This window comes from Equus quagga, chromosome 2 (assembly GCF_021613505.1).
Source record: "Equus quagga isolate Etosha38 chromosome 2, UCLA_HA_Equagga_1.0, whole genome shotgun sequence".
NCBI lineage: Eukaryota > Metazoa > Chordata > Mammalia > Perissodactyla > Equidae > Equus > Equus quagga.
The window spans coordinates 91,695,399-91,718,995 of record NC_060268.1 but is presented as its reverse complement, the minus strand read 5'-3'; the positions used below and the strand labels follow the sequence as shown (position 1 = coordinate 91,718,995).

Genomic DNA, 23,597 nt, shown 5'->3' with positions numbered 1-23,597 from the left:
CAGCGGAGCGCGCGAACTTAACCACTCGGCCATGGGGCTGGCCCCAATGTATTACCCATTTTTAAAACAATTTTTTCAATTAAAAACATTAAAAATTTTTAAATGTAAAATAAAAACAAAAATAGTCTTTATGCAGCAAACCGCACGCACTTGTTAATCTGGACAGCTGTGTTCCTCGCGCACACCAGATGCTCAGTTGGTTGAACTTAATGAACCTCCACTTAAAGCCAACAAAAGAAAATCAGAAACCAGGCAAACCCAGGGGTATCAATGTTCCAATTCTCTAAGAAGCTCTTTACCTGTCTTGCAGCTTAATCATTGCAAAAGAGCAGAAAACAGGTCCAGCATAACAAGCCCTACGCCCAGCTGGGTGCAGTGCATTAGCTTCACGGGTAACAAGAAGTCTGATCCTCCACCCACACCTGCCATTTTCTAAACAGAAAACATTTAATCCCAAAATATGATGCCCTGGAACCAAGACAACAAAAACAAATGTGTGGATGTGCAAATGATCCTGAAGGAGGATAATGTCAGCACCTGCATGGTATCAATACAGAAACAGCAGCATAGGGGTTAAAAATGTCCTGAACAGTGCACTGGCCAAAAAGGTTGGAATATGAACAGCTGCAATAAAATCCTACGGCCAGATCACATCAAGAGGCAGCCTGAACTTTCAGTGCTGTGTTCCAGGGGATAGTTTAGCCCAAGATGGAACAGGGAGGCTTAACCACCTCATGCCCCAGTCATCTACACGCTTAAATTGATCAAGGAGTTCTCAGAATCTACACTGGAATAAAAATCGGAATATTGTAAGCAGTAGGTCAAGGCAGAAATTCCGCCACAGGGAATCCTATTATATTAGCAGTCTCTCTCTGCTAGGCCTTTCCTAGAGCCAGGTTTGGGGTGAAAAGTAAGACAGACTCTGTCTCTGTCTTCCACAGGACCAAAGAAATAGTTTCATCCTCTAGGCAGGAGCTCTGGGCAAGGGCAGCGGGGAACCACTATAGCCTTGGTGGGCTCAGCCAGTGATTACAGGGAGAAAGGTGTAAGTGGAAGAAGGAATAATAGCAAATGAGAAGCCCTTTGCCCAAGACGTTATGAGAAAAGAGAGCAAGATAGAGAGAAAGGGGCCCATATTAACAGACAAAGAAACGAAAGCAATGATTCTAAGATGGCTGAGCTCTAAAACGTCCTAAACAAAAAACCAAAACTCAGAATCAACTCTTCAGAACATGCCAATCAATGCATAGTGATCATCTTTGGTTCATTCTAAAAAACAGGTAAAAACAGAGAAAGCAAGCCAAAGTTGACTGGGTTCCAGCAAGAAATAAAGGTGACCAGTACTTCCAATTAAAAGCAAGTTGGCTGGCAAACTGAGAGGCGACGTTTACCAAAACTGCGAAAGTGATAAAGGAAATGAAGGTGAAAGCAAAAAGGAAAGAAAGAGAACTTCCCCAGCTGAAAGGAGAAGAAAGATCGTGCCGTTGCACTTGCCATCTGGTTTATTTCAAGCTCGAGAAAAGAACAGGAAAAACGCAGAAAAACCAGTGAACAGGCTAGATTACCAGCAAGAATCAGTCACACACTTGTGTTTCTGCCAGGCCGGCAGGCGCTGCGGGTGCTCCCCCTACTCGAATGACTAAGTAACTCGCTTAAATGCATTTGACACACGATCCCTGAACTCTGAAAAGCACTTAATACCGTGGCTCATGAAATCTTAATCTAAAAATGTTCCTCCATTTATAATCAAGCCGCACCACATTGACAACTGGCCAGGAGGGCTGAGCGGAGGCAAAGAGGTATTTGGAAGGATGCCGGGGAGAATGGTATCATCAGGGGCTGTTTATCACTTTGAGGGACTGTTCTCCCCCTTTCTAAAGAGAATAAAAGAGATTTGGAGTCTAAAAACAATGTAAGTACCAGGAAAGGCTTAACAGAGAAAATGAATTACCTGATTCAATCAAACACTGAAAAAATAAGAAACAAAACACCATGTGATTTGGAAAATCCCACAGACCCCACAAAATCTGGAATATGCTTAATGAATTGGATGGGGAGGAGGCAGGGGGAAAAAAATCAGCCCCTGATAGGAAATATTGGGGGATAGATATGAAGAAAAACTGTAAAAAAGGCAACAGGACATCTTATTTAGCAAATCTATAGCGGTTCCTATGTGCCGGGCACTGTTCTAAACGCTTCGGATACAGGAACTCACGTCATCCTCAAACAACCTTCTAATCTAAGTACCATTATCATTCCTGTTTGATAGATGAGCAAACAGAAGCACAGAGAGGTTAAACAGCTTGCCCAAGGTTACAGCTAGCAAAAGCAGGCCTCGGATTCAAATCCAGGCACTCTGGCACCCAAATGAGTGCTCCCAACCTCTCTGGACTCCCCTAGAATTTAAACAATTGAGATAACTAGGCTGGGAGTGAAATGCAAGCCATGCACTGGCTGGATCCAGGGTCAACAGATCATCCCTCAGTCATGGCTTTGTGATGACCAGTCAGCCCTGTGATCTCCCCAGGCCTCAGTTTCTTCACCTGTGTACCGAGAAGGTGGTTTAGATGAACTCTATCTAATATGCCACAAGTCCATGCTGACTGATCTGCTTTCTGACTGCTTTTTAATTCATCCTAAAACATGCAGCAAGTTGTGTTAAGGCTTTTCTCTGCCTCCTGACCTTCAGAAGATTATCATGTCCTCTCTACTCAGGCAAATGACAGAGGGTAGCGAAAGGGGTACTACAGGGTTTCTCTTTGGGGCTCTACTGAATGCAGTTGTAATGAAATGGCCCTTGAAAAGCTCTGGGCGCAGATCACATGACTCTGCCCAATCTACAGTCTTCCTAGGACCCTCTCATGAGCCTGTTCTTGGAACCTGCCTTTGGATCCAGTTACTGGAATGCAGGGGAAACACACAGTGGAACAAACCTTATCTTCTTGGTAGGGTCCGTCCTCTTTGTTAACACCCATTCTTGAGGACTGAGCGGACAAAATTCATGATGGGTGAACTCAACACCCACTCCCAACTTAAGGGGCCTCCAGAAGTATCCTTCCCAAGCTAGGTATTAAAGGTCGCCCAGGATGCCTCTTGTGAGTGGAGATGGGCCTTACAGGTGGCTCATGCAGTCCTTCACTGGAAGGCCTTTCTAAGCATCCCTGACAGGTGGCTGTCATCTGGCCTCTGCCTGGACACTTCCAAGGTCAAGGCGCTGGTTGCCTCGCCTGGCAGGGAGCCACCTGCGCTGCTGGACAGCTCTCGCTGCGAGGAAAGCCCACGAAGCGCCTAGAACAGTGCCCCGCGCGGAGCCAAATTCAGTAAGTGCGCCTCCAAATGGGTCAAAAGCTGCCTCCCTACAATTTGAACCCAGTGGTCCCGGGTGTGTCCCTGGAGCCCAGAAAAGCAAAAACCTCTCGGATATCCGGGTCTGTAGTCGGGCCCCTTGGCCCTCTCCTTCCAGGCGCATATTCTGGGCCTCCATCACCACGCCTGGGCCAGCATACCCACTCCCCAGACCCCAGAGGTCCCAAGACTGCGCACCGACGTAGAGATGGCCGGCAGGGAGACCGCGGTCGGGGCTGTCCCCAACCTCGGAACCTGGGGCAGGAGGGGACAAAGGGCTTTCAGGAAGGCGTATCCCACTCGCTGTGGTCCAGGCGGCCCCCCTCCCCTCCAGTGGGCAAGCCGGCTCTCGGGATCCCCGCGGCGCCGGGTGACAGGCCCCCGAGGATCCGGAGCGCGCAGACTGCGGCGCGATGGGCCGAACCACGACGGGGACAGCAGGCCCAGAGGTTTGACCCCAAGGATGCGGGGCGCGATCTCGGCTTAGCGGAGCTCGCTCGAGCGAGGCTTTACCTGCGCGTGGTTGACGACAGCGGCCCGGCTCGCCCCTGGTCGGGCTCCCACAGCTGCGCGGCTGCCGGCGGCGCGCATAGAAATACAGCCGGAACCCCTGGCCAGGGCAGCTCCCGCCGCTACCGGCCCCGCCCAAGCAACAGCCGCCACGCCCCTGACGACCGCTCCTGCCACGCCCCTAACCACGGAAACCCGCCCGGTCATTGGGCGGCCCGGCCGCTGCTCTACCAGCCCCGCGCTCTGATTGCACCCGGAGGGTAGCCCATTGGTCAGAGGGGCTGCTCCTCAGAGCGGAGGCGGAGCCCTGGGGGCGGAGAGCGCTTAGTAACAATTGGTTACTTTTGACGTCTGTAGCCCGTGGGCCAAGACGCGATTGGATAAGGCCAGCCCGGAGGGGGCGGGAAAAAGGGAGGAGGGCTAAAAGATGGGTCGTGTTTGATGCTGATGGGGGCGGGGTGCAGAGAGAGTGACAATTGTGGCCGCAAGCTGGTTTTGGGGGCTGAGTTAGGTCACGTGTCGTCTGGGGTTGGGAGGAAGGAGGATGGCTGGTAGCTCAGCTACGGGGTCTGATGGCTCCAAGCCAACCGAGTGACGCACCTGTAGCCCAGGACGCAAGGGGTGAAATTTGGGGTCGTGCCCCGGGAGAGAGGAGGGAGGGTAGTGAGTCACCAAGCCGCAAGGACAGGAAAGAATGTGGAGGCAGCAGCCTCCGGCCACTGCCAGCGAGGGAAGGGTGATGAGGACGTGCCGGGCAGTATGGACCTCAATTATTGTCCCACTGTCCTTTCAGCCCTTAAGATGACCCTTGTCCAGTTGAACACAACCTGGAAGAATGTAGCCTTTGGAGTTAGACCTAGAATTGGGCCTCGTCTTGGCATGTACAGGTTGCCCGTGGCCTAGAGCAAGTCCCTCAACCTTTCTGTATGCACTCTGACTTGATTTGGCAACTGGAAGTAACAATAGTAGTTGATGAGAAGATTAAATTACTGGTAAACACTCACAGTGCCTGGCATTCAGTAGGCATTCAATTGCCACCGGTTCCCCACCCGCTCACGCCCATCCGTCCATGGAACTAGGCCCAGTTCTAAAATTCTATGAGCCTGAAACTCCTTTGCAGTGCCATGTGCTTTACCAAGAATAGAACACTAGACTGACTTGAAATGCACCCCCTTTAGCACCCCCTTTAAGGCAGGCAGGGCCACCCTACCAGGACCCAGTAGGGTTGGAAGAGAGAAAGCAGGAGATGAGATGGGAGGAGCAAGTTAGCCAGAGAAGGGGAAGTGGTATTTGTTGCAAAGTTAAATTTCTTCTAACACATTTCAGGATTAGGACAGAGAAAAATGGAGCTTGCTTTATCCTGTCACCCATTCAAGGGGCTGGTGGCTCACGTGTCATGGAGCATGACCAGATAATACTTTGAAGGCTGGTCAGCGCTGGACCAGAAACCACCGTCAAGGGACCCCCCCACAGCCCTTCCCCACTCTGAAGATGTGCAAGTCCTGGAGTGTGAACAGAGATAGCCTCACAGGCCTGAATTTAGCCCCAGACCTGTTGGGTCTGCCTTTGAGAGGACCCACGTGGTGTTTCAGGGTGAAGAAGAATCCTTTGCCGTTGTCGAATTTTTCATTCAGTTGTTGTGTTACCTAAAAAAAATATTACCTCAGCATTTATTTATTCCCCTATATCCTCTTCCATCTCGGGAAAGAAAAACCCAGACTGTGTAGGAGAGGATTTTAGTGAGGGACCCGCTTCGTTCTGACTCTTCGTGTTAAGACAGTTTGAGCTTTCAGAAAAGAGCTTTAGATCTGTTGCCGGTTGTTCATGTGGATCAAGGCTGCCCCAGGTACAGAAGCCCAAGGTGACCTGGCCTACATGCCAATCTATATGACCCGATGGATTTTATGGTGGGGGTTAAGGCTGCCCCAGGGAGAGAAGCCCAGGGCATCCTCGCCTACACGCTTATCTATGTGACCAGATTCATATCTAAAGTTATACGACCACACAATAACCAGACCCCATCTGCACTGAAACCATTTAATGACTTTTTCCATCATCTTTTCTTTTTCCAGTGAAAATAAGTCACATACCCATGCCTTATAAATTTAGCCCTAACCCTCAACACGTTGCAGCAGCAGCTGACTGCCCATGGGTCCTGTCCCCACGCAGCAGCAGCAGCAGCAGCTCTTTACTGCCCATGAGTCCTGTCCCCATGCTATTCCATACAATTCTCTAAATAAAAGAGCACTACTGCCAGATCTTGAGAGTCCAAGAAATCTTTCTTTCATCTCTTCGGCTCGCCATCCCCGCATCAGTTGGGTGTGTGTGTGTGTGTGTGTCTGCACACACGTGCGCACACACACTCACACCCTTGGTTCTGCTCCACAGTTTTCCAGTTCTTGTATCTTTAAACAGCCCTGCTTGGTGGACTTACACATCTGCACATGTGCTCGGGAAACAGGACTGGCCCAACACAGGTTTGCTCCTGCCTGTGTTTGCTCCAGGAGACTGAGGTGTCTCATGAGGCCCTGAAAGGCGCCAAGTGGCTCCTGAGATCTGGGGAGATTTCTCCAGCTTGATTCAGAGCCACAAAAAGCAGCTGTGACGAGTAGATTGCAGATGGACTTACTATTGGGCAAAAGGATTTTCGCCCCATGTCAGGATCATAGCTTCAGCCAAGAGTTCCAGAATGGGATGTCCATCCCACTCCGGAATTTGAAAACACAACTGTGTCACAGAGGCTCAAAATGAAGCCCAGAAAGCTCCCAGGCAGAGGAGGAAGAGGGAAAGGCCCAGGGCATCTTCTCCTTTGCGGGGCTGGCTGGCTGAATAATGATCCATCACCATTTGCAGCACAGAGAGCTGTTTCCTTAGTCGTCTCTGGTTTCTGTTTCCTTCCTTCTGTCTGCTTTGGCTCTTGCCATCTTCTGTGGAATTGTATTATTTTATTCTGTAAAGCGTTTCTGTGCAAGGCCGTTTAGGAGACAGGATGGACTCGTTTTTGCCTTCAAGCGTACTAGCCTGCTGGGACTGAGGATTTGGTGAGGCTTGGCCTGGGATGTCCGGTGGTTAGGATGTGGCTATGAAGTACATTTCTGAAAGCAGGACAGTGCCTTGTCATAAACAGAACGAGGGAGAGGGCGTGCACCCACTCACGTTGTGGAATGGCCAAAGCTCCAGGACTTTGCCAAAGCAGGACTGGTTCTAAACTCACCTGGGGCCTCTCAGCTGGGTGTCCTAATTCTGCAGAAGTCCTCGGGGGACCTCTGGAAGACAGCAGGCGGCAGTGATCCAAGCAGATTGTGTGCTCTCTTTATTCTCTTCTTGCAAAGCGGGCGACTCACTTAGTTTGTCATTTTTATTACTCTGAGCCTTTACGGGATGGTTGAGAGCAATCGGCTTTGGAGCCTCTGCTGCTGGGCCTTGATTCCTGGCTCGGCCCTTCCTAGCCTTGAGACCTTGGGGAGTACCTCCCCTCTCTGTGCCCGACTTTCTTCCGTAAAATTCAGGTGACAGTAAATGTGCTTCCCTCGTGGGGTGCTGTGAGGAGCAAGTGAGTTAATGGATGTAAAATGTATCCAACAGTGCCTGGCACACATCAGCTCTTAATAAGTGTTGGCCATAGTTATTATAGGACCATTTAAGAACATTTCTTTGAGGTGCTAACTCATTTTCTTAAGTTGTGTCTCTTAGAAGTAGTGATCACAGGATTCAGGATTTGTTTCTATATAAACTTCACATTTTAAAATAGTTTTAGATTCACAGCAAAATTGGGCAGAGAGTACAGAAAGTTCCTATTTACCCATCCCCCAACACATGCAGGATTTTTTTACTGGCAGTATCTTCCACCTGGTGGATGAAATTTTTCCTTTGGTATATCCTTGCCAAAAGAGGGTCCAGAGGACAACTTAAGGTTTTTGAGACTAGACCTCGTCAGCACACGCACTGTGAGGACAGTGGGAAAGGATGTGGCTGAGAGAATAGTACTAGAAGCTGCAGCCTGGGTGTTTGTGAAATTCCCCTGAAGGCCCGAGAAGGCACAGGCTCTGAGAAATCCAAAATTGTCACTTGCTTGTCACTGCCAGTGCTGCCTGTGTGTAAAGTCTAGGCAGAATTCAGGACGCCCATGGCCGGGCCTCTGGGCCAGCTTCTTAGTGATAATGGAGATGAAGTTTGCGTGGAAGTTCTAAGTCCCAGCGTGTACTAGTTCCATCAGGACAAACTGTGATGAAGTGCAAGGGGTTGGCTCTTTTGTTATTGGGAAAAGCTTGCTGGTGGCCATTCAAAACAGTGATGAACAATAACCTTGTCTGTGATTCGGGCTGCTTGCTTAAGCCCACATGTGAAATTGTCTATAATAAAATCATAGGGTGGTTTTATGCCAAGGACAGTCTTGGTTTATGCCTGTTGTCCTGGTGAATTTTTAATAGTGCCCCCCTTTCATTCTCAAATGTTTTCGGTGTGGTTAATAAATTATACGGTAATACTTATATTTACATACACAGGACCCAGCACTGAAAATGCTCATGAAACACACACACACACACACACACACACACACACAAGAGAAAAGCTGTTCCAGCCTTATACTCAGATACAGAGTGTCAGGTGGTTGGCTAAAGATGACTTCTTAGTCACCATGCATTCCTTTTCTTGAAGTCATCCTTAATTACAGTAATAAAAATTGAGTTCTTCGTGCTATTAACTCAAAAGGAGTCAATAAAACTTGCACATTAAAAAAGTGCATCAAACACCCTTTCCTGCATAATTTCGTGTTGTTGAGCTATTTGAAAGCTGTTTACATCCTACCAGAGAACCTTATATTGTTTTACCATATATTTGAATTGATTAATAAGATACAGATATTTTTATCGAGCAAGACATATAATGTCAGAGAGATAGGACCATAAAGCAAAGTCGTCTCCCTATATACAGCACAGAGAAGTACTTGAAGAGATTACTAAAAGGACTGAGCAGTAAGCAATAGAGTGTAATCAGTGTCATGGACAACTATTGAGAGGAGGGAACAATTTCTTCTGATTTAGAGTCTTGGAAATTTGAAGCGGTCCTTGAAGGTCCATGGGGCTGAAGTTGAGGTGGAGGTGATGGTGACGTGGCATTCCAGGTGAGTGAAGACAAAAGGAATAGAGGCCTCTAAGTGGAAGGATACAAATTGTGTTGTCTAGAGCAGAGTCCAAGTGGAGAATCACCAGGAGAGAAGATGAAGAGGTAGATAGGGCCAGTGGAAGAAGCCAGTTAATGCCTTCATCTGAGTCAATGGCTTCATCTTGGCTGCCTGCATATTTGGGTATCCTAGCACAGTGGATGGCATGCTCCAGGCATCCAGGACTTCAGCTATCTGCATATCATCTTCAGAACTTTGGCCTTATCTCTTTACTACCTGCTTATTATATACTTAATAGTTTCTTTAAAATTAAATACCTTCTTCAGCCTTATAAATCAGTGGCTCTCAATGGGGGGTAATTTTGGGGACATTTGGCAATGTTTGGAGATGGGTTTTGGTTGTCATAACTGAAGACAGTGCTGGTAGCATCTAGTGGGTGGAGGCCAGCGATGCTGCTAAACAGAAAAGCCCCCACAACAAAGAATTATTTGGCTCAGAACATCAGTAGTCTTGAAGCTGAGAAACGCTGTGGACCTAAGCAATAATATCTATGATATTACAGGCTTGATGTGCTGGTTATATTTATTCTACTCTACATTAAAATCATTTTGTAACTATTAAGTCTTTAATGGTTCTTCCATGTGCTGCCTGATTCAAACAGATATTTATTCATCCATGTTCATAGCAGCATTATTCACAATGGCCAAAAGGTGGAAACAACCCAAATATCCACCACTGAATGAATGGATAAACAAAATGTGGTATATACATGCTATGGAATATTATTCAACCTTAAAAAGGAAGGAAATTCTGACACAGGCTACAATAAGGATGAAGCTTGAAGACATTATGCTAAGTGAATAAGCCCGTCACTAAAGGACAAATGTTGTATGATTTTGTTTATATGAGGAACCTACAGTAGTCAGATTCACGGACGGAAAGCAGAACAGTGGTTGTCAGGGGCTGGAGGGAGGAGGAATGGACAGTTATAGATAAAGGGTACAGAGTTTCTGTCTTGCAAGATAAAAAGTTCTGGAGTTGGATGGGGGGTGGTGGTGGTGCTACAATGTGAAATCACTGAACTGCACATTTAAAAATGGTCAAGAGGGTAAACTTTATGTTACGTGTATTTTACCACAATGAAAAAAAGTTAAATTTTTTCTCCGGATCACCTGTGGTACATCTCAATCCGCTGTGGAAAACAGGAGGCCCAGCTGAGAGTAGGTGGTCAGTAATGTTTGTTGAATAAAATTGAAAGGAATTAGATTTATCATCTTCTAAGCCATAAGAAGCAACCCAGGAGCATGTGCCTTGGAAGCAGAAAGATCTGAATTCAAATCTAGGCTGTGGCATTTACTTATTGTGTTTTCTTGGGCAAGTGAACTAAAACTTTATGAGTGTTGGTTTATTCCTCTATAATATAGAGAAAATAATACCCATCTCATAACGTTGAAAAATGAGTGTGTGAAATAAATATTGTTCCCAACATATAGTGAGTGTTCTATAAGAGACAGCAATTGTTATTACTATGATTATTTTTTTAACAGCTTTATTGAGATATAATTCACATATCATACAATTCACCCATTTAACGTGTATAATTCAATGGCTTTTAGTGTATTCACATATATACACAACCATCGCCGCAGTCAATTTTACATTTTTATCACCCCAAAAAGGAACTCATTAGGAGTTACTCCCCATTTTCCCCAGATACTCCCCCCACCGGCTCTATGCAACCACTAATCTGCTTTCTGTCTCTATAGATGTGCCTATTCTGGACACGTTGTATAAATGGAATCACACAATATGTGGTCTTTCGTGACTGTCTTCTTTCACTTAACATAACGTTTTCAATGTTCATCCGTATGGTAGCATGTCAGTACTTCCTTCCTTTTCATTATTGAGTTGTAAGAGTTCTTTGTATATTCTAGATACAAGTCCCTTATCAGAAATATGATTTGCAAATATTTTCTCCCATTTTGTTAGTTGTCTTTTCATATTCTTGATAGTGTCCTTTGACGCACATAAGTTTTTAATTTGGATAAGGTCCAGTTTATGTATTTTTGCTTGTTCTTTTGGTATCATATTTAAGAAGGCTTTGCCTCACCCAAGATCCATGAAGATTTACTTCTAAGAGTTTTATGGTTTTAGCTCTTACATTTAGGTCTATGATCTATTTTGAGTTAATTTTTGTGTTTGATGTGAGGAAGATGCCCAACTTCATTCTTTTGCATGTGAATATCCAGTTGTCTTAGCACCATTTGTTGTAAAAACTATTCTTTTTCCGTTGAATGTCACCTTTGTCAAAAATCAGCTGAACAGAGCTGTATGGGTTTTTTTCTGGACTCTCAATTCGATACCATTGATCTGTGTGTCTATCCTCATGCTGTTATTACCCTGTCTTGATTACCGTAATTTTGTAATAAGTTTTGAAATTGGTGATTGTGAGTCCTTCAACTCTGTTTGCCTTTTTCAAGGTTGTTTTGGCTATTCTGGGTCCTCTAATGAATTTTTCATTTTGTTGTTGAACTTTTTGACTCCAGAATTCCCATTGGTTCTTTTTTAATAATTTCTGTCTCTTCACTGAGATTGTCTATGTACCGAGACATTGCCCTCAGACCTTCCTTTACTTCTCTAAGCTTGGTTTCCTTGAGTTCTTTGACCATACTCATGACAATTGCTCTGAAGTCTTTGTCTGCTAAGTCTGACATCTGGGCCCTCTCAAAGGCAGTCTGATGCCTGATTTTTTTTCTCGTGTATAGGTCATACATTCCTGTTTCTTTGCACGTATTATAAGTTTTTGTTGAAAACTAGATATGTCAGGCAATATATTGGAGTAACTTTGGATATAGATTGCTCTCTCCTCTGGGGTTTGTTGTTATTGTTGTTTGCTTGTTTAATGTTTAGTGACTTGGCTGGGCTATTCTAGCGAAGTCAGTTCCTGCCACAGCGTGCAGGCTCTGATGTCATTCCTCAGAGGGTGCAGCCTTGGGTATGTGCACGGTCACCCTGGGATGACGTTGGTCTTCACAGGGCTCGCTCTGTCTCGTTACCTGATTTCTCTATTACCCTGCCTGACTGCTGTGGTATCCTCCCCAGCTGCTTGCCTCTACCAGCTGGCCGGTTGCTCTATTGTTTGACAATGCTTGGGGCATAAATCCCTCCACAATCTCGTCCACTTAAATTTGAGCCTCTTTGCAGGAGTATTCTTTGAGGCTTATTCCAACCAAGAGGGCTCTTCTTAGCTGTCTCTTTCCCTGGTTCTCTCTGGTACACTTCTAGCTGGTCTACAGTTTACCTTCTTGCTCTCATAAGCACCTTTACACCAGACCTTCCCCACACTGTATTCCAGATAAAGTCAGTTCTCTTGGGGAGAGCTTTGGAGCTCTCTGTTCTCATGGCCTGCTTCTCCTCCTTGAAAAAACCTCCATGCTACTGCTCTAGAATGGCCTTCTTATCTTAGAGTGACAACAAGCCTTTATGACCAAGGTGCTAGACAAGGGCAGTAGCCTCTGGTCTCCTCGCTTACCTCTCCCAGCATAGAATCTCTGCCCTGTGAGCAAGGTGGAGCGAGGGTGAATGGGGCCCCAGTATTCTCAGCCTGCCATGCCTGGGGTGGAACTCATGCCCTGTGAGTGGAGCTGGGTGTAGGAAGTGAGCCCAGACCTCTCAGCCCACCTTGCTTGGAATAGAGCTTTTACAATGTGAAGCTGGAGGGGATGAGAAATGCTGGAGGTCCACCCCCCTACCCCACCCCCGGAGATGCTACCGCAGCTGAGGGAAGAGGGATCCACGTGTTCTTGGCTTCACCTGCCTGGAGGGGAACTTCCATCAGGCTGGGCTGGGAGGAGGGGGAGGGAGAGGTCTGACGCTCCAATGTCGCTGACTATCACTGCTCTTATGGAGATTTAGAAGATTTTCTTGAATAAAAATTTCTTACTTTGCTGTGTGCTCTGAGGACAATTTTCAGAGATTGTAAATTGTCGTGTTTTTAGGTTTTGATGTTTCAAATAATTTTCACCAGTTCTGGTTGTTGCACTGGGAAGAGAGTTCACAAGAACTCCTCGGGCCACCATTCCAGAAGTCACATGCTCCATTGTGATGCAGAGTTTGAGTCAAGTCAGTCTGGAGGTCGCAGTCAGGATAACTTAGAAGCAGGAGAGACTGGAGCCAGGTAGAAAAGAGCAGGCATTCGTTTAGGTGTAAAGTGATAAAGGTCTGAGCTTGAAGAGGGAATAAAAAGGGAAAGAAAGGAAAGAGTTGTGCGAACACAGAGAGATTCAGCAGGACTTCCCTGCAGGTTGAATTTGGGGCCCAAGGGAGAGGGAGGGATGGGAGAGGATCCCAAGGTGGTTCTTTCATGGAAGAGGAAGGGTGAGTCTGACTCAGATCTGCAGAGACTGTGGTAACAGATATATCAAAGGGAAAGAGCAAACACGTTGTGACTGCAGAGGCACGACTGGAGAGGAGGGGAGAGGCTGAGTTTTCTCGACAAGGCTTTTTGGAATCATACCTTTTACGTAACACTGCAAGGTTGCCACACACAAGACAGTGGGAGTCAGGGCATAGACACATTTCAGAGAGAGAGAAAAGCAAACCAGGTCACCTTGAGCTTGGGAGAATGGAAGATTCAGGAGGCGGGAGGAAGAAAACAGTGAAAGAGATTCAGAAGTTACCACAAGAAAAGTAGGAATAATGAGAGCTAACAGTTATCAAACTGTCAGTAAGAGCCGAGCACTGTTTTAAGACCTTTACATGCTTTCTTGTATTTAATCCTCACAATAGCTCCATGGGGGGGTATTATTATTCCCATTTTACAGATCAAGAAATTGAGGCCGGAGAGGGGAAGTAATGTGCTCAAGGTCACACACGTGTTAGGCAGTAGAACCACAGTAAAAACCTAGATGGTCACGAGCAGGTGTAACATTCATTCCCAAGTGTGTACCCAAAGAAACACACACACTGCAACGTTTGCGGTAGCACTATTTGTAACAGCCCAAGACTGGAAACAGCCCAAATGTTCCATCAGCACTAGAATGGATAAACAAATGGTGGTATATTCATATTCAGTGGAATATTATAGAGCGTTGAGAAGGAACAAACCATTGCCATAAGCAACAACGTGGACATAATATTGAGCAAAAGACCACAAATCACAAAAGAGAATGTTGTGTGGCTCTATCTACATAAACTTCAAAAAGAGGCAAATGAATCTGTGGTATGAATAAGTCAGGTCACGTCTGTGGGGCAGTAGAGACCGGGAGAGGGCAGGAGGAGGGCCCGACAAGGTTCTGTTTCCTGACCTGGGTGGTCGTTACATGGGTGTGTTCATTTATGAAGAGTTATCAAGCTGCACACTTATGATTTGTGTACTTTTCTGTGTATAGGCAATATTTCAACAGAAAGTTCACTAAAAGAAAATAAAATGAAATATAACTAGGCCACACGATTTGAGGACACCTCCTTTTCACCACTGAGCTGTCAAGATATCAACCGTCCTCTCTCTTCCTTAACAAATAAAATGCAAAGAAAAATATGGAGAGGATCCTATAAAATTATGTTTAAAAGAAATTTAAGAGACAGACTAAATGCAGTGTATAGGTCTTATTAGCATCCTTGTTCAAACAAGCGAAGTGTAAAAAAATAAAAATAATGAAAGAATCGGGGACTTTGAACACTAATTGCATTTTGGGTGATATTAAAGAATTATTCATTTTAGGTGGATTAATTGTACTGTGATTATTTTTTCAAGGTCTGTATATTTCAGAGATATACACTGACATGTTTATCAACGAAATGGTGTGATGTTTGGGATTTGTTTCAAAATAGTATAGGTGTGAGTGTAGAGATGAAGCAAGATTGGCCATGAGTTGACCATTGTTGAAGGTGGAAGGGCCACCTGGATTTCATTGTATTAGTCTCTCTACTTGCATATAGGTTGCAACATTTTTTTAAATAAGTTTTTTCAAAAGAAGAAGAGAACTAATATTCAGTGTGCTGGGAAAGGAACCGAGTCCCATGGCTTCATACTTTTAAGTTTGCCTTTCCTTTGGGAGCGACGGAGGAGAGAGCAAGCACATGGTCACAGGGAGCAAGGGAGGAGGGAAGGGCCCTGCAGTGCCCGTTGCTGTAGCTCTCTCTCTGCCCCTACTGCTCCTCTGGAACGGTTCTGGCAAAGGTCACCAAGACCCCACTCAGTGCCCCACCTAGCAGCGGGCTTTCAAACCCCTCACTTGACTCCTTGGTAGCCTGAGATGCTGCTCGTCAGCACCCGCGTTGCCCTGCCTCCACCTGTTGGTCTACACTGTAGACTCTTCCTCCTGTGTCTCCCTCATCAGCTGTGGGTTCTGTCCTCAGCCCTCTGCTTTTCTCCCCATATGCTCTTCCCAAGTGGCTCTCCTAGTGGTTTATTTTGCTGCCAGGCTGTCATTCTGAGCACAATTCTGATCAACTGATTCCCTTGTTGAAACGCAGGAATGGCTTTGTTCAAGCTGTGATTGCGATAACGTTCAAGCTCTTATTGGAGGCACAGTCGGTCCTTCAGCATCTTTTTTACACCTCTACCTCCTTTCCACCTTCCATCTCCACCCTTCCCTCCTCGCATTCCCCTTTATACCTTCCACGTCAGCCAGTTACATCATCAGCATTTCTGGAATGTGCCAAGCTGTTTCTTGCTCCCATACCTTTGACCCCATCTGGAATACCTACATACACACTTCCCCACCTGGAAAACCCTACTCATCCTTCAGGACACTGCTGCATGGTCACTTCCTCTGAGAAGCCTTCTTCATCTTCCTGTGGAATTCGTTTATCCATTCAATCACTCATTAACTCATTCAAAAAATATTTATGTGAAGGCCCTGTGCTAAGGCTGGGTACTGAGGTCAAAACCCCACATAGTTCAAACTTTCCATCATAGCTCTTATCTCAATAGTTTGACTTATTCACACAATAGCTGCTCCCACGCCCCACCTTTGAAGCCAAAGGTGGTGGTTTATTCATCTTCGTACCCCAGTGATATCGGACACTAAAATATGTTTGTGCAATTGAATTGAAGGAGAATAATTACTGAGAAAAAGCCTTTGGATTTGATGACTCAGACGCTCTTGATAATCTTTGGGTGGCCATGTGGTAAAGTTTAGGGTCAAGGATGGAGGGAACAAGCCCTCTTCCTCTGGGGGCTGAGGAGAACCTAGGACTTGGCCCAGTGGTGAGAAATGGATCTATGAGAAGAGGCAGGAAACAGGGTGGCAGCAAGACTGAGGGAGGAGGGTGTTTGGAGTATTTTAAAAGGTGTAGGGAGGAGCCAGTGGAAAATAGACTTAAGCTACTGGTGAGAGGAGACAAGATCCAGAAGCAAAATGACAAAGATGACTGGGGTTTTGGGGAGGGAGCGGGGGAGGAGGACCAGATGCGCCTTGGACTCGCCTGGAGCCAACTTTCCTTCTAAGGTAGACGGGAAGGAAGGAAGCAGCGATGGAAAGGGAGTGGTAATAGCAGCCACATGGAGTGCCGGCCTCCTGTCAGGTCCTTGACATCCGTAACCGACTTCATCCTCGCACGATCTTCATTTTCAGATGACGAGATGGCCTCAGACCTTTCAGGGACTCTCCACTCGCTCCACGTTCGAACCCCTTGAGGAACTTTTGAGAAACATGGTTCTAGGACTCCCAGCTTTTCTGGTTTAATTTGCTCTGGGATAGGACGCTGGCACTGGAATTTTTTAAGTTCTTCAGGTGATTCTGATGTGCAGTCAGCGTGGCACCAAAGTAAGGAATTGGTCACAGGTGGCCCACTTACTGGGATGGAATTTAACTCCGGTCAGCTTGATTCCAAGATTCCTCTAGAGCGATCGTTCTCATGGTATGGTCCCTGCAACTCTTGTAGCAAGTGGAGGCCCCACTTACTTGTTAACCCACTAAATCAGAAACACTGAGGTGGGCCCAGCAATCTGGTTTAACAAGCCCCCCAGTAGCTCTGACGCACACTGAGGTTTGAGAACCACTGCCCTGAAGCCTGGCTACTCAAGGTGTGATCCACAGATGTGGAACATGTTGGAAATGCAGGCCCCTACGCTTCACCTCAGACCCCTTGAATCAGAATCTGTGTTAGGTAAGATCCCGAGGTGCTTTGCACGTGCATTAAAGTTCAATTTGAATTTTTAAAATTTTTAATTAAAATTTTTTTCTTTTTTAAGTACAAATTCCCTAAGTACCACCCAAGTATCTAACTCATTAGGTCTGAGGTCACACCTCGGTCCCTTTTTTAAAGCTCCCTATAAATCTGATGATTACTTAAACATAGGGACTACTCCACAATCCTGCCTCTCTGTAGAAGAGGAATTTTCTGAGTATACTCCTTGTCCTTCAGTATACTCCTTGGCACCTCAGAAGGTGTTTTCCTCACGAATAGGGTTGCAACAGATTTAGTTAAAGAAAATACCGAATTCCCAGTTCAATTTGAATTTCAGATAAACAGTAAATAAATTTTTAGTATAAGTATGTCCCAAATATTGCATGGGATATACTTATTAAAATTATTTTAAATAGTTAATTTAATACATTTACTAGTAAAAAATTTAAATTTAGTAAATTTGATCAATTTAAATTTAGGAAAAATTGCAAAGAAATTACTCATGGTTTACCTGAAATTCAAATTGAACTGGGCATTCTGTATTTTATCTGGCAACCCTACTCACACCAGTACCAGAGTTTCAAAAGGAAATTTGGCATAAACTTAGGGAGGGGAGGAAAAAGCGAGCTTGCCAGGACATCAACAAGGAGTGGATGAATGAATGGCTGAATGTCAAAAGCACCGTTTTCAGGCTAAGTTATGCCTATGGCTGCCGTAAGAAGCAACTCGCACATCTCAGTGGCTCACAACCAGAAAGGTTTATTTCCTGTTTGCATCATGTGTCCATGGAGGTCAGCTGCATCTGCATCTCCTCTTTATTCTGTGACCAAAGCTTATGGGAGGCTTCTAACTAGGACATTCCTGGTCTCATGGACAAGGACAAAAAGAGCGTGATTGATTACATACTGATTCTTAAAACTAGGGTGGCAAAATGTTCCATTTTGCCCAGGACTGGGGATTTCCTGAGACATAAGACTTTAGTGCTAAAACCAGAATGGTCCTAGACAAATCAAGATAGTTAGTCACCCTAATAAAGCTTCTCCTTAGAAGTGGCACATGTCACTTGTCTTGCATTCCACTGGCCCAAAGTCACATGACCAAGATTGTCATCAATGGAGTGAGCACCTATCAGTCTTCAGTAGTGAGGCATCCATAGAGAGGGGCAATTAATATTCTGCAGACTAATACAATCTACCACGGAAAGCAAATAGAAAAACCTCACAGCCCCCAGGAGGGCTTATGCCCTCTCTAGGAACAAAATAGAACGGGCAGGACCTTCAAGATGGCAGAGCCAAGAACCGTGAAGGACAATGGCCTGAGGAATCCCCTCGCCCCCCGGGAGCAGGACTAAGACCTAATCAAGAAGCATTCCCCAGGGTCAGTGTCAGCCCTGCGGAATTCCAAGATTTCTGTAGACCAGTGGCTACCATGTCTCCCGTTCTTTCCCTTCTAAATGGAGTGTTTATCAGGATTGCCCCATCCCCGTTCTTCATTCGGCCATTGGGTAGGGAGAGAGCTGATAACTTGTCTTTTTAGTTCTAGATCTCAAGATCAAGAGGAATCACATCCAGATCTGATGTAGGAACTATCACAAAATCCTGATGTTAAAGTCTGGTGCCATGGTTGGATGGGAATTCGGGTTGTTTCCTGTGAGAGGGGTGAGTTTAGTTTTCAGGAAAGAGGGAAACAGCTTTTTATGACCAAGGGGAAATATTGGGGTAGATTGTGTTATTATCCAAAATATTTGTTGCTCCTATAGGGTACTCCCTTTGGGGTCCCTATCTACTTGAGGGTTATATTTTCAATCCCATTGACCCTAGGCTGAGCCATATGACTGGCTTTGGCCAATAGAATGTGAGTAGAACTGACACAGGTCACTTCTGAGCAAGAGTTTGAAGAGTGAGCACATGGCCCACCATCTTCTCTTTTCCTTCTGCTGTGAGGCTAGCAATAGTCCAGATAAAGGTTACTCCTTCAGCCTGGATCCCAGAGCAGAGTTGCACCCAACCTGCAGCATATACGTAGTATGAGTGAGAAATAAATGCTTATATTATAAGCCACTGAGATTTTGGTTACCACAGCATAACCAAGCCAAGATACAAGAGTAAACGAATAAGATCACATAAGAATACCTCTGTATGATTCTATTTTTGTAAAATTTGCAAACAGGCAAAGCTAAATAGTATATTATTTAGGAATAAACCTGGGGTGGCAAAATTATAAGGAAAACTAGAGCATGCTTGACACAAAAAAAAGGAAAGTGGTTACCTTTGGTTGAGAGTAAGGGAAACAGACATGAGTAGAGAGTTCTAAACTCTTGGTATGTTATATTTACTCTTTGGTGTGTGGATTATACAATTTAAAGGAAAAGAAAGAAACAGCATGGCAGATTGTGTTTTCCAAAGATGGACATCATAACTCCTGTCTACATGTTCTTCTAGAAACTTGCCGCTCCCCCACGCCTTGAACCTGGGCAGCGGTGTGACTGCCTCCATCAATATAGTACGACAGAAGGGATGCTCTGTGCTTGCCCAGGCTGGATCATAAAAATGCCATACACTTGTGCTTTGGATTCTTGGACACCTTCTCTTGCATCCCAGCCACTAGCTAGTTTGAGGAAGCCCAAACCAGGCCCTGTGGAGAGACCACATGGAGAAGCCATGTGGAGGTGTTCAGGCTGACAGCCAGCTGAGGTTCCAGCCAGCAGCCGGCATCAAATGGCCAGACATGTGAGTGAAGACACCTCTAATGACTCCAGCCCCCAACCACCAAGACACCCTCGGCCTTCGAGTCTTTCCAGCTGAGACCCCAGACATCAAGGAGCAGAGACAAGCCACCCCACTAGGCCTCGTCTCCGTTCCTTACCCACAGAGTCTGTAAATATGATAAAATGGTTGTTTTATGCCATTAAGTTGGTTTTTGAAAAAATTTCTTAATTGTGGTCTAGTTTATAACATTGTCGAATTTCAGTTGTACATCAACATTTGTCAAACACCATATAAATGTGCCCCTGCACCCCTTGTGCCCACCCTGTCCCCCTCTTCCCCCGGTAACTGCTAAATTGTTCTCTTTGTCCGTAAGTTTGTTTATATTCCACATATGAGTGAAATCTTACGGTGTTTGTCTTTCTCTGTCTTCTGGCTTATTTTGCTTAACACGATGCCCTCAAGGTCCATCCATGTGGCTGCGAATGGGACGGTTGTGTCTTTTTTTACGTATGCCATTAAGTTTTGGGGCAGTTTGTTATGTAGCAGCAAATAACTGAAACAGTTAAAAAAAAACCTCCACATTTTAAAAACTATTTCAGTATAAAAGTCTCTCCCCTGGGCTCTTTTAAAGCGAGCGTGTGTCTGTTAGAGGGTAGGCTGCCCACAGAATGCCCTGCAGGGGGCCTGCAGGGGAAGAAAACAGAAAAAGACCGTGAAATCTAGGGCCAGGGTCTTTGAGAAAGAAATTCCCCCTTATTCCATGGTACAGGAAGAGAGAGAGTATTCAGGATTTGTGTCCAGAGAGCTCCGCTGATCTGTCACTCTTTTACTCACTCGTTCACTCATTTACCAATTACTCCATTCATCAGCCCATCGCTGATCACCTCCTGAGCTCCCGGCTGTGAGTGTACAGCCTCGTAACTCACGGTCCGTCCCTCCCTTCGTGGTTTGGACCCTCAGAGCCGAGCGAGGGAAGATGGACAGGTAGAGAGGAGAGGAGGCACAGGGGGCTGAGGAAATCCAGCCAGGTGTCTAGAAAAGCATCTGTGGCCCTTCAGTCAGTTCAAACCTCCTTTCTTGACCCTACAGAAACCGGAGTGGGAAGAGGCCTGAATCAAGACCTTTTGCCTCTTTCTTTATCCAGAGCGCAAACTCCCTAAGCCAGGTGGCCTCACAAGCATCCAGCCAGTTTCCAAAGGGCACAGAATCCGGCAGAAGGATGACTAATGCACCTGGGCGGTGTTGCTGTTTGCTCAGGAGGTCAGCTGTGGACACCGCAGGGAGACGCTTCGCCAGGTCTGCTCGACTTCTGCTGTCCTGCCGGCTCTCTTGGCCTGCAACCAAGGGGTCCTGTTCACTGAAAAGGTATCTTGCTCAGCGCGTGTTTGTATCCAGCTCTCCTGTTGTGGATTTGGCCCAGGAGAGGCCTCTGGCACCCCGTGTTTATTTGTCTGAGCAGAGGGTAGCGTTCCTGCCTTGCCCAAGAAGGATACAGACATCTTTCCTTTCAGCCCTGGGATCCAACAGCCTTCTCTCTTTCCATGTGTGGCTGTATCCTCCAGAATTCAGGGCTTCAGTGTCCTCAGGCCTTGGTGGTCTCTGTGAGCCTCGACTTTGCTAGCTCTGCCTGCTTCAGTTCCTCATGATGGGCCTGCTGGGCCCTCCCCCCAAGCTAGGTTGTGTCCCCGTCACTCCTTACTGGCGTAGCTTTGGCCTTATGACCCAGTGGGTTTTAGGATTAAGTCTTGCAGAGACGGCCCTTTCATACACTGCTGGTGTGTACAACCTTCCAGAAAAGCCACTTGGCAATATGAAAGAAGGGCCTGAAAATGCTCATAGCCTTTGAGACTCTGACCTTATCATTCCATTTCTAGGACTCTATCCTAAGGAAATACTACTCTAAACTGATGGACAAGGACTTATGCAGAAATATGAATCACATAATAATTTAAATTAGCCAGACAACAGAAGCAATCTAGATGTCCAAGAGCATATTATGGAACACACATATTATGGGCTGTTATGCAGCCATGTTTATGTTTGTGAAGTATTAATAACGCCATGGAAAAATACTCTTGATCAAAATTATGTGTTTGGTACGATTTGAAGTGAAATAAAAAAGGCATAGAATGAAAATAGGAAAGAAATATGTCAAAATATTAATAATTTGCCTCTGGATAGTGAGATTGTAGATAGCTTTTTTCCCTGTTTGTCTTTATACTTACATTTTTCCAAGGTTCCATGTGAATACAAATCACTTTTATTATCTGGAGGGGGAAACTCCAGAAGACTTCTCCCATGTAGAAGAAGAAATAATTAAATTACACCTGGACTTGGTGTTCTAGTCTGAACTGCCAGGCTTCCACGTAAGCCATTGAGAACTTCATTTCTGTTTTGTCTTCTGCTGATGTTGCGTGAGAGGTTCCTGTCCATGTTGGGGTGGGGTGGGGTGGCATGGCAGGCAGATAACTTATAGGTTTTTGAGATCTCCGCTTTTCTCAATGGAGCGCTAATATGGAGGAAACGGCTGAAAAAAATCCTGTTTTGGGGGAGCTGGTGTTGAAAAACAGGCCTTGGGGTGGTTCTCAATGACAGGAAAGAGGAGGGACAAAGGTTGTTTTTGTGGAAATTAATAAAAAGAACCTTAACTAAATTGGAGTTTGGAAGGCCTGTGGTGGGGGATGCTCTCATGTCCATCACACATGGTCAATTACATCAAACCGGAAGTGACACAGGCTTGCATCTTCCACAGGAAGTAAAACTATTTGCTACTAGAGGCAGATTTCTCCTGCTGCCCAGCAACAGCTCAACCAATGAGAAGCCATTGCTGCCTTGAACTCTTACTTTCCCCCAATGGACTTTCCTTTAGAACAACCTCCCCATAGTCCCCCTTTTTCTCCATAAAGACAGCTCCCCATCTTTGTTTGTTGGATTTGCCTGTGGTTTGCCGAAGCACGCACATCCTGAATTGCAATTCTTTCGGCTATTCTCGAATAAACTCGTTTTGAGGCTTTTCAAGTTAACATTTTCAGTGAAAGGTAGCTGCTTCAGCCCAGGCCCCTGTTTGAATGGAAAAGCTGAGTGAACCTAGCCTAGAGAACTGGGAACCAAGAGCCAAGGTGCTGGGAGCCTGAGAGGGGCCCCAAGCTCATGGAAGAAGATCGAGGGCCCCTGCTGGTCTGGGCAGGGGACAGTGAGGTGAGCTTTTCCTACAGCCCCGGACCAGCGGCACCTGTGGCCAGGAGGAGGTGCCACAGCCCTGCAGTGGGACCCTCAGGTTCCTCATTTCTCATTGAGAGAGGAATCTGTGGACTTCCTTTGTGGCAGGTTCCTCTGCGATGGCAGCCTGCCCTCCTACCCGATTTCTGAGGATCAGCCACTGCCCCAGTGCTCACTGTCTCTGACTGGCATCTGTGACTATTGTGCCATCTTGCTTATCACAGGCTAGCCAATCACTCTTCTCAAGCCCATCCCTACATTAGAGTCAAATTCTCCGACTCATACGGTTCGAGGGTTTTTGCTCTTTAGCTGTGTCCAAACTACTATCTGCCCGGCATGGTGACAATAGATCCAAGGCTCCCTCCCTAAGTTGTGAGTTATGAGCATCTGACCAACCATATGAGTTTTCAGGGTCAGGGAACCGGAACAGGAAGTAATCTGTAGGGAGTCCTCCTGGGGACAAATACCAGCCAGTTTGCAGTTCCTCCAGGATTGGGGGTGGCAGGTGGTCAGGATGGTGCCAACTTGCTCTAGCAACAACGCATGTCTTGGTG

The 23,597-nt window shown here is 46.0% G+C and overlaps 1 protein-coding gene across 1 annotated transcript in view; it reads right to left on the bottom strand.

The window, feature by feature from the left end:
- The window catches only part of ABHD2 (abhydrolase domain containing 2, acylglycerol lipase), a 95,676-nt gene extending 91,692 nt beyond the window's left edge, over positions 1-3,984 (bottom strand). Inside the window, exon 1 of the mRNA XM_046653722.1 lies at positions 3,859-3,984. The gene's annotated coding sequence lies outside the window, so the exon portion shown is untranslated. The remainder of the gene's footprint in view (positions 1-3,858) is intronic.
- Between the last annotated feature and the right edge of the window lie 19,613 nt (positions 3,985-23,597).